Below are 11,878 nucleotides of genomic sequence, written 5' to 3'. Positions count from 1 at the left end.
ATTTATACATACATTGTTATGTGACCCTAATTGCTCTCCCTATACTGTGACAGCACACTCCTCCTTTCCACCCCTGATGTCCCATGTCCATTCAACCAGCTCCTAACCCTCTCTGCCTTCTCATCTCACCTCCAGACAGAAACTGCCCATTTAGTCTCATGTATCTTTCTGAGCTAAGAAGCACACTCTTCATGAGTATCATTTTATGTCCCACAGTCCAGTCCAATCTCTGTCTGAAGAGTTGGTCGAGTCCTGAATTTTTTTCTTCGGTTCCTTCAGTTTGAGAAATGCCAAGCGTATTCTTCCCTTTTGGTTTTCTAACTCCAGGTCTTTGCACATTTCATTATAATACTTTAGTTCGTCTTCTTGAGTGGCCCTTTGAAATCTTCTGTTCAGCTCTTTTACTTCATCATTTCTTCCATTTGCTTTAGCTTCTCTGCATTGAAGAGCAAGTTTCAGAGTCTCTTCTGACATTCATTTTGGTATTTTCTTTTTTTCCTGTCTTTTTAATGATCTCTTGCTTTCTTTATGCATGATGTCTTTGATGTCATTCCACAGCTCATCTGATCTTCGGTCGTTAGTGTTCAATGTGTCAAATCTATTCTTGAGATGGTCTCTAAATTCGGGTAGGATATACTCAAGGTCGTACTTTGACTCTCATGAACTTGTTTTAATTTTCTTCAACTTCAGTTTGAACTTGCATATGAGCAGTTGATGGTCTGTTCCACAGTCAGCCCCTGGCCTTATTCTAACTGATAATACTGAGCTTCTCCATTGTCTCTTTCCACAGATGTAGTCAATTTGATTCCTGTGTACTCCATCCGGTGACATCGACGTGTATAGTGATTGTTTATGTAGTTGAGAAAAGGTATTTGCAATGAGTAAGTCATTGGTCATGCAAAATTCTATTATGCAATCTCCAGAGACTTTTCTATCACCAAGGCCATAACTTCCAACTTTCCTTCTTTGTTTCCAACTTTCACATTCCAATCACTAGTAATTATGAAGACATCTTAATTGCATGTTTAGTGAATTTCAGACTGGCGTTAGTGGTTAGTGTGTAAATTTGAATAATAGTCGTATTAACTGGTCTTATTTGTAGATATATGGATATTATCGTATCACTGACAGGGTTGTACTTCAGGATAGATCTTGAAATGTTCTTTTTGACAATGAATGGGACACCATTCCTCTTCAATTTGTCATTCCCGGTATAGTAGACCATATGATTGTCCAATTCAAAATGGCCAGTACCAGTCCATTTCAGCTCACTAACACCTAGGATATCGATATTTATGCATTCCATTTCATTTTTGACAACTTCCAATTTTCCTAGATTCATACTTCATACATTCCACGTTCTGATTATTAATTAATTTCTGATTATTAATGGATGTTTGCAGTTGTTTCTTCTCATTTTGAGTCATGCCACATCAGCAAATGAAGGTCCCGAAAAGTTGACTCCATCCTCGTCATTAAGGTTGACTCTACTTTGAGGAGGCAGCCCTTTCCCAGTTGTATTTTGAGTGCCTTCCAACCAGAGGGGCTCATCTTCCAACACTATACCAGACAGTATTCCACTGCTATACATAAGATTTTCACTGGCCAGTTTTTTTAGAAGTAGATCACCAGGTCCTTCTTCCTAGTCTGCCTTAGTGTAGAAACTCCACTGAAACTTGTCCCCCATAGGTGACCCTGCTGGTATTTGAAATGCTGGTGGCATAGCTTCCAGCATCACAGCAACATGCAAACCACCACAGTATGACAAACTGACGGATGAATGGTGGAGATGTCAGGTAGGCGGTTAGATATATTAGTCTGGAACTCAGACAGCAAGTCTAAAGTCAAGGTATAAATTTGAGGACCATTTACATACTGACAGTGATTGAAGCCATGAAATAGTTGTGATAACTTAAAGAAAGGGTATAAAATAAAAAGAGAAGAGCCCCTAGGACAGAGCCCTGAGAAACTACAATATTTAAAGGTTTAGTAGAAGACGAAGGGCCAGTAAAAATGTCTGTGAAAGGGCTGCCAGAGAAGTAAGAGAAACCGGGAGTGTGGAATTTAAAAGATAAGGAAAGAGTGTATTCAGGGAGAAAGTTTAGGGTAGTTGTAAGAGAATGAGTAAAATGATGGTTAGTGGATTGTAAGCTGAATAAATAGGGAAGTGAAGACAAGAAGAGAGTAATAGAAAGAAAGTGAAGGGATCAATAAACTGATATTCAAATGAAAGGGAACGACAGTCACAATTGGACTAACTTAATAAATGTGCCGGAAAGAGAGGTGATTGTGGTCAGAAAGTGGACTGTTTGAATTAACGACTTTAGAAGTGGAGGAGTTCAAATGATGATGACAAGGTCCAGGGAGTGACTGTGGATGTAGGTGGTCAAAGAACACTGGAGAGGACATTGAAGATAAGCTGGGTCTTTCATGAGGATTCAGAAGTCACTTAGGATGATGGCAGGACTTATGGCACAAGAAAAGACAGTAAGCCAAACACGAGTGTCTTCTATAAGTGACAGAGGGAGCAAGTGGAAGGTAGGTATGTTACAGTGTCCAGTCAGGGAGAGAGTCGCAGGGGTTTTTCCATAAGGTAGAACAGCAGTGGACTGTAAGTAGCCCCTGGGGAGTGTCCTCATCTCCTGACACTACATACCCGTTGCCATGGAGTTGATTCCATTCATAGCGACTCTATAGGACAGAGTAGAACTGCCCCATAGGGTTATGGAAGCAGACTGCCACATCTTTCTCCCACGGAGTGGTTGGTGGGTTTAAATTGCTTACCTTTTGGTTAGCAGCCGAGCACTACCACTGTGCCGCCAGGGCTCCTTCCTGACACTACGCAGGCGTGAGACGATGAGATGACTTCACTTGAGATGACTGCAGGGAAAGTGGCATAGAGACCCAGGTTTAGATAAGGCAAAGGTGGAAGGAACCTTCAGGGAAGTGATTGAGGGCCTGCGGGAGTTGGAATTCCATAGGACAAATGGACGGTTTTGGCAGGAAGAGAAGAGGTCAATTAGATTAGGCATTTTAGGAATGACAGTTCTATAAAGGACAAATATGGGAAAGGAGAAGGTGCTTATATTTTGGGCTTTGAGCTATAAAAATAGGAATGCAGGTTGGTGGATTTCGTCCCAACTGACTACTAACCAAAAGGTCAGCAGTTCGAATCCACCAGGCACTCCCTGGAAACCCCATGGGGCAGTTCTATTCTGTTGCTATAAGTCGGAATCGACTCGACGGCAATGGGTTTTTTGGTTTAGATGATTGGAGAAGAGTGAACACAAGGGCTTAATAAAGTCACCTGTGGTCTGGAAGGTCCTGTCATGCAGAGGCATGGTTAGTCATAGTAGACACAGTAGAGGATGGGCATGAGGGAACAAAGAAGCTTGAGGATCTTTGAGGGGAGGGATGAACAGTGGTCCTAAGCAAATTAAGTTAGGCTCAGAATCCACTGGTGTCCTATTTAATCAGGGGTTGAAGGTCTTGGTGCTTGTAGCTTGGGATGATGTGTGTATGAAGAGAGGAACCTAGGTAGGCCCAAGAATCTTGAGCCTAGATCTACAGGTGCAGATAGAGTTTAAAATGTCCTTTTGTAGCATAATTTTTATTTTCATTCTCCAAGTCTAGAAATAATGCCTAAAGTATTATTTCAAAATATTTTCACAGACTTGAAATTTAGATGATTTGAGCTATTTCCCAAAAATTTTACTCTCATCTTAGCATATTATGCATTCACTTTACTTTTAATTTAAGTAATTATTTTTCTTAAATTAAATTTCAACACAAGAGAAATAATGGTTTTCGGTGGTATAATGATAGAATTCAGAATGAGTCTTAACAAAATGTAAAGTTGTCACATTTAAGGAGGTGAAGTATAAGGCTTCATTTTTAATTTGTTTTTTTCCTGCCAATGCCTTGTGAGAATCAATAGAAAATAAGTTATCAGAACTAGGCCAGTGTCATATACTTTGCACTTCCCTCATCACCCTTAGCTCCTTGAACTTCTTGCTCCACTGAACTTCTGAGATCTTTTTTGCCTCTAACATTCACCTGGTACTTAACTTTTTATGAATATACACCGTTGTTTCTTTACTGTGGAAGCTTTGTTTTTTATCTACGTATAATCAGTTCTAAGATGTATATTTTCCCACATTGTAACAGCTCTAAAATTGGGATGCTTTTTATAATCCAAACTGTCTTCCATTTGAGGAAATACAGTACTTTGTATCACCCCACACAGCCTAATATAATTCCTGGCACACAGTAAGCACTGAGCAAATGTTTGTTTATTGATTGACTAATATGCAAATTAAGAAGAAGCTATATAATTTGAATTATTACTTAAATACAAACTTTAACTTGACCTCTAGCATTCCTTTAAATGCTTAAGGTTCGTAAGTCTTTATTTAATAAAATGTTAGATTATAAGAAAGAAGAAAAGAATAAGGAAAATGTAATTATTTACCTGCTTTTATAATGATTTAAAAATGGATTTAAAATTTAAAAGGTATTCCTTAATAACACCCACCTTTTTTTTTTTAAATTAAGCTTTAAGTGAAAGTTTACAGCTAAAGTTAGTTTCTCATACAAAAATTTATACACACATTGTTATGTGACCCTAGTTGCTGTCCTATAATGTGACCGCACATTTCTCCTTTCCACCCCGGATTTCCCATGTCCACTTAACCAGCTCCTATCCCTTTCTGCCTTCTCATTTTGCCTCTGGACAGGAGCTTCCCATTTAGTCTCATATATCTACTTGAACTAAGAAGCACACTCTTCACGAGTATCATTTTATGTCTTATAGTCCAGTCTATTCTTTGTTTGAAGAGTTGGCCTCGGGAATGGTTTTAGTTCTGACACCCACCTTTTTTTGGTATAGAATGTGTCACCCCAAAACTCTGCAAAATATAGGTAGAAAAAATATAGGTAATGATTGTTAGAATAATAGAGAAAGTATATGATTTACCCAAGATTCCACTAGTAGTCAATGTCTTGGCTTCCTGGCTTATAGTATTTGTGCTTTTCACTGGGCTGTGCTGTCCCATGGAAAGCCAGAAGTACTAAATGCATTCTTAAATGCAGCCCATTTTGGCTAAGTGCTTCTTAAAACTGATTGCCATGAAGTGAAATTCTAACTGCATATGTGCTGTTGCATTCATCTCTTTCTAGTCTTCAAAAGAAAGGGAGGGAAAAGATACAGCAGAGCTGAAGGATAATTGCTTATTAGGCATGGTTCAATGAGGGAGGCAGTAAAATGTGAAACTACTATTATTGCATAGTAAAGAGCACCTTATTTAGCTCTTGGGAAAGATTGAAGGATATTTACTGCTAAAATGCAATTTTCACTTACTTTGAAGGAATCATCACAAGAGTCAACTCTTTTCCAACTTGTAACCTTTAAGTCATTCCCCTGAAGTGTTTATATTCCTTTCTCTTACGTGACTCCTTCTCTCTGCACATTCCTTCACTGTGTCATTCCACAGCTTTGTTTCTAGTCAACCTTTGGAGTAATTTTCACTTCTGCACATACATTTCTGGGCTCTCCTTAGGTTATCCCTCTCTTACTTTTGCTTTTATTGCAATGATATCTGACGTTCATTTTAGACAAGATTAACTTACTTTTGCTCTCCGAACATTCATTTTCTCTTCTTACATGTTTATCCTGAAGTCAGGCGTGCTCCAGTGTGGAAGTATCTGTTTATCTATTTTCCATTTCCCTGAAGTTACTTCCCTGGACTTACTTCTCTTTTGGGAAAAGGAGAGTGGCTTACAATGAAGCTCATTGCTCCAGAAAATAGTGGGTGCTGATTTTACAAGTTACAATGAAGGATATTGATAGTGGTGATTGTGCTATACTGAGGGAAGATATACTGATGCCGTATGGCCGTTTCCCCCTTCCTACTCAAAATGCTTCCAAGTATCAGAGACAGGATCTCTCAGTGACTTCCAGATGCTTCCCTCTTTGACTTATTTTTTAATTAATTAATTTTTTACTTTTTAGCTATGTTAGCTTTTTGAGCAGGTTACTTAGTCTGAGCTTCAATTATTTTATCTGTAAAATATGGATGAAAATGCCTATCTTTCAGGGTTTTTTGTGAGAACTAATCTCTTACTTAAAAGTGCCTAGCGAAATACTTGTTCATTTCATAGTCAACTCTTCATAAAATGTCGTTTAGTTCAGTACATAGCATCACTATTTGCAACTTGAAATCACTCTAATTCCTTGCCATGCTCTTGCCGTAAGTGTTCTTGCCCTTCTAGTAAGCTGGCCGTATAATTTATTTGGACATTTTTTAGAGTGAAAGGGAGTAGGCACTATCTATTATTGTGCTAGGACAACAGGTATATACTGGGACTCTCCTAGGCAAATTAAATGAGTCCTATCTATTAGCCCTCTCCTGGCTACAGCAGGCTGCTTCCTATCCTGGAAATTACTTTCACACTGCCCTTTCTGGGACCCCATTGCTTCACTGACCTTCTTACTGAGTATAAATTCTGCCCTGTGTCACCACCACTATCAAATACCTATCCTTGAAACTGCATACATTTATTTTCTTAACCACTCTCCTTTATCAATGTCTCCATTTTTGTCAAAGGCTAGACCACTATTCAGAGCTTAACTTTGACTTTCCATATTCCTTCAGGGCTCATATTCAGTCGATTGCCAGAATTTGTCAACTCAATTCTATAAACATTTGCTGAGCATTTAGTTTGTGCCAGTCACTGAGTGAAGTGCTAGGGATAAAAAGATAAATAAGGTACAATCCTGTTTTACAAGAATCTCGCATTTTAGAAAGAGAGTTAAACATGTAAATAAATAATTGCAATACAGTGTGTTAAGGGCAAAAATAAAGGTAGAGTCTTTGGTGTAGTGGTAATGTTAACAAGGAAGTAATCAGTTCTGCTTGGGTAGGTCGAGGGCTTTGCAGAAGTAAAGATGAAGTTGACCCTGTATCTCATTGAATGAATGAATTAATGAATATTTAATTATCTACTGTTTTTTAGACACTATGCTGTGCACTAGGAATACATTGATAAGCAAAACAGGTATGGCCCCTGCCGTCCTGGAGCTTCTAGATTGTTAGGGAAGGAAGATAGCATGACAGTGAGGGGTGTTATTAAGGAGAAGAATGGGACATCATGTGACTATATAAAAGGAAAACTAACCAACTTTTCTTCCAATTTCAGACAGTTAAGCTGACACCTGAAAAGATGAATAGGAGTAGCTAGGTGAAGGGCAGAGGTTGATAAGGGAGGGAAAGAGAACAAGGATTGAGAGGAGAGAACAGCAGGGAAAGGGACATAGAATGAAGCTGGAATGTATGCAGGAATCAGAACATGCAAGATCTTGTAGGCTATATCAAAGATTTTGGACTTTATTCAAAGTCAATGGGCAGCCATTAAAATTGAAGGTTATATAAGCAAAATTGCCCTTTTTAAAAGGAGACTGTTGTAGTAGCTTAGACGAGAGATGGTGGTAGAAATGGAGAAAGAGGATGGTTTTTAGAAATATTTAGGAGATATAATGACAAATTTAGTGATTGATTTTTTATGGGTGGTGGAGAAAGAATGATCAAGGATGACTTTCAAATTTCTGTCTTGAGCTACTGATTAGCTGGGGCTGCTATTTACTGAGTTAAGGAACATTAGAGGGGAAAAAGGTTTGGATATGCTGAGTTTGAGGTACCAGTGACATATTCAGTTGGAGAGCTATGTAGACATGAGTCTGGAGAATTTTAGGCATGTAGGAAAAAGGTCAAAGTGTGAAGAGAAGTGTGAATTAGAACAGAATCTTCAAAAACATTTAACAGTTGCATAAAGGAAGATCTGTCAAAGATAGCCAAGGAGGAGCAGCTAGAGAAGAAAGAAGAAAATCAGAAAAGTGTAATGTCACAGAAGTCAAGGGAAGGAAGCATTTCAAAGAGGGGATGGTCAAGTAATATGAGAAATAAAAATTGATGACTTTACCAAGAACAGTTTTGAGGAATGGCAAGTGGGTCAAAATCCAGAATGATGGGATTGAGGAGTAAGTGGGAGGTGAGAAAATAGAGTCAGGGTATGTAGGCAATGTTTATCGTAAGTTTGACTGTGAAGGAGAGAGAGGATGTGAAGGAGAGCATGACAGCTGCTGGAGAAGGACGTAGAAGAGATAATAAGGAGGACGTTTTCCTTTTTTAATGAGAGAGACCTGAGTATTTTTAAATGCTGAATAGGAAGGAACCACTAAAAAAGAAGAGGTTGGAAACAGGAAAGAGAAGATACTAGTGCGAAGGCCGCTAAGAAGGCATGGACACCAAAAGCACAGGTGGAGGGATCTTTAATTGGAGAAGTTCCACTTCCTTCTCTGTAACAGAAGAGAATGAGGAAAGAGGAGTACAGATGCAAGTAGGTGATGGGAAATTGGAGTAGTTTCCATTTGATGGTTTTACTCTTTCAAAAATAGATGTTCAATAAATATTTATTGAAGAATGAATGAATAAATGCAAGTAACATGAGTCTGAAATCTGTACTCCCTACTTTCCTCCAGAAGCATTCTATTGTCTAGAAGAGCGTGGGGATGTTAGTGGAGGTGAGCCAGACTCTGAACCTTTAGGAAGAGGAAGAGGGATGTTTCAAAATCAAACAACAAGGGCACGAAAATCCTGCAGCAAATGGAAGTCAGTAGGCAAATCACTGCTGTATTGGATGGAGTGAAAGCAAAGGGGCCAGCTACCTGTTCTACACAGCTCTATTCTGTTGTGTAAGTTTTTTTTAAATATACATTAAAAAATTATTTTTCAATACCTAGAATACTTTTCAGTCGAAAACTTACACTTTGGTGGAGAGCATGGAACTATCACCTATTGAGCACTTATTTTTTGCCAGAAGCGTTACTGAGTACCTTTCATTTAATGCTTATAACAATTTTATGAGGTTATTGTTGTTAGGTGCCATCGAGTCAGTTCCAACTCATAACAACCCCACATACCACAGAACAAAACACTGTCCAGTCCTGCGCCATCCTCACAATCGTTGTTATGCTTGAGCTCATTGTTGCAGCCACTGTGTCAATCCCTCGTCTTCCTCTTTTGCGATGACCCTCTATTTTACCAAGCATGACGCCCTTCTCCAGGGACTTATCCTCTTTGTATCACATGTCCAAAGTATGTGATACAAAGTCTTACCATCCTCGCTTCTAAGGAGCATCCTGGCTGTACTTCTTCCAAGACAGATTTGTTGGGTCTTTTGGCAGTCCATGGTATCTTCGGTATTCTTCACCAACACCATGATTCAAAGACATCGATTCTTCTTTGATCTTCCTTACTCATTGTCCAGCTTTCACATGCATATGAGGCGATTGAAAATACCATGGCTTGGGTCAGGTGCACCTTAGTCCTCAAGGTGACATCTTTGCTTTTTCACACTTTAAAGAGGTCTTTTGCAGCAGATTTGCCTAATGCAGTACGTCATTTGATTTCTTGACCGCTGCTTCCATGGCTGTTGATTGTGGATCCAAGTAAAATGAAATCCTTGACAACTTTAATATTTTCTCCATTTATCATGATGTTGCTTGTTCATCCAGTTGTTAGGATTTTTGTTTTCTTTATGTTGATGTGTAATCCATACTGTAGGCTGTAGTCTTTGATCTTCATCAGTAAGTGCTTCAAGTCCTCTTCATTTTCAGCAAGCAAGGTTGTGTCATCTGTATATCGCAGGTTGTTAATGAGTCTTCCTCCAATCCTGATGCCCCATTCTTCTTCATATAGTCCAGTTTCTCTGATTATTTGCTCAGCATACAGATTGAATAAGTAAAGTGACGCACACCTTTCCTGACTTTAAACCACCCAGTATCCCCTTGTTCTGCTTGAACCATTGGCTCTTGGTCTCTGTACCTCATGAGTTTGAACGATTGCCTCATGAGCACAGCTAAGGGTTCTGGAATACCTGTTCTTTGCAATGTTCTCCATAATTTGTTGTGACCCACACAGTCGAATGCTTTTGTGTAGTCAATAAAACACAGGTAAACATCTTTTTGATAGTCTCTGCTTTCAGCCAAGATCCATCTGATATCAGCAGTGATATCCCTTCTTCCACCTCATCTTCTGAATCTGGCTTGAATTTCTGGTAGTTTCCTGTTGATGTACTGCAGCAACTGGTTTTGAATGATCTTCAGCAAAATTTTACTTGTGTGCAATAATAATGATATTGTTCGATAATTTCCACATTGTGTTGTATCACCTTTCTTTGGAATGGGCACAAATATGGATCTCTTCCAGTCGGTTGGCCAGGTAGCTGTCTTCCAAATTTCTTGGCATAGGCAAGTGAGCACTTCCAGCACTGCATATGTTTGTTGAAACATCTCAATAGATAGGCTCAGTTCCTGGAGGCTTGTTTTTCACCAATGCCTTCAGTGCAGCTTGGACTTCTTCCTTCAGTACTATTGATTCTTGATCATATGCTACCTCCTGAAATGGGTGAACATTGACCAATTCTTTTTGTACAGTGACTCTGTGTTCCTTCCATCTTCTGTTGATGCTTCCTGCATTGTTTAATATTTTCCCCATAGAATTCTTCAATATTGCAACTGAAGGCTTGAATTTTTTCTTCAGTTCTTTCAGCTTGAGAAGTGCCAAGTGTGTTCTTCCCTTTTGGTTTTCTAACTCCAGGTCTTTGCACATTTATTATAATACTTTATTTTGTCTTCTGTTCAACTGTTTTACTTCATCATTTCTTCTGTTCGCTTTAGCTGCTCTATGTTCAAGAGTAAGTTTCAGAGTCTCTTCTGACATCTATTTTGGCTTTCCTTTGTGCCTTTTTTAATGACATCTTGTTTTCTTGTTGTCCTTGATGTCATTCCACAACTCATCTGGTCTTCAGTCATTAGTGTTCAGTGTGTTGAATCTGTTCTTGAGATGGTCTTTAAACTCAGGTGGGATATACTCAAGGTCGTACTTTGGCTGTCATGGACTTGTTTTAATTTTCTTCAACTTCAGTTTGAACTTGCATATGAGCAATTTATGATCTGTTCTGCAGTCAGCCCCGTCCTTGTTCTGACTGATAATATTGAGCTTTTCCATCGTCTCTTTCCACAGATGTAGTCGATTAGATTCCTGTGTATTCCGTCCGGTGAGGTCCACGTGTATAGTCACTGTTTATGTTTTTGGAAAAAGGTATTTGCAGTGAAGAAGTCATTGGTCTTGCAAAATTCTATCATGCTATCTCTGGAGTCATTTCTATCACCAAGGCCATATTTTCCCACTATTGTTCCTTCTTCTGTTTCCAGCTTTTGCATTCCAATCACCAGTAATTATCAATGTATTTTGTTTGCATTTTTGATCAATTTCAGACTGTGAAAGTTGGTAAAAATCTTCAATTTTGTCATCTTTGGCCTTAGTGGTTGGTGGGCAAATTTGAATAATGATCGTATTAACTGGTTGAATTATGAGGTAGATGTTAGTAACGATGTCTTCATTTTAAGGTTGTGGAAACTGATCTTTAGAGAGGATAAAACCCAGATCTGTCTTCAGAGTCTGTTTTAACTTCGGTGCTGTATTTCCATCTCAAGTTTAATAACTCTTATCATTGCAAATAGTCTTCGAGGTACAATCTTTGAGTAGATTGTTCCCTAACATGCCATGGGCATTATTCTTGTGATACTTTCCATTTTTCAGTATTCAAATCTTATCTCCTTTAATGCCCTCCTTAAATCTTATCTTCTCCTGAAACACCTTGAGGCACCTCAAACCATCATGGTTTCTCCTGCCTTTGAAATCCGACAACAATTTGCCTGTGTTACTCATTTGATAAATGTTATCTGCATTATAATTTACTTGAGTATTATTTAACTTTTCTTTTGATTATGTCATAACACCACAAATCCCTGAGCTTC

The sequence above is a fragment of the Trichechus manatus genome, unplaced genomic scaffold, assembly GCF_000243295.1.
Source record: "Trichechus manatus latirostris isolate Lorelei unplaced genomic scaffold, TriManLat1.0 scaffold00015, whole genome shotgun sequence".
NCBI classification, from domain to species: domain Eukaryota; kingdom Metazoa; phylum Chordata; class Mammalia; order Sirenia; family Trichechidae; genus Trichechus; species Trichechus manatus.
The sequence above is the reverse complement of the archived record's forward strand: the minus strand, read 5'-3'. Positions refer to the sequence as shown.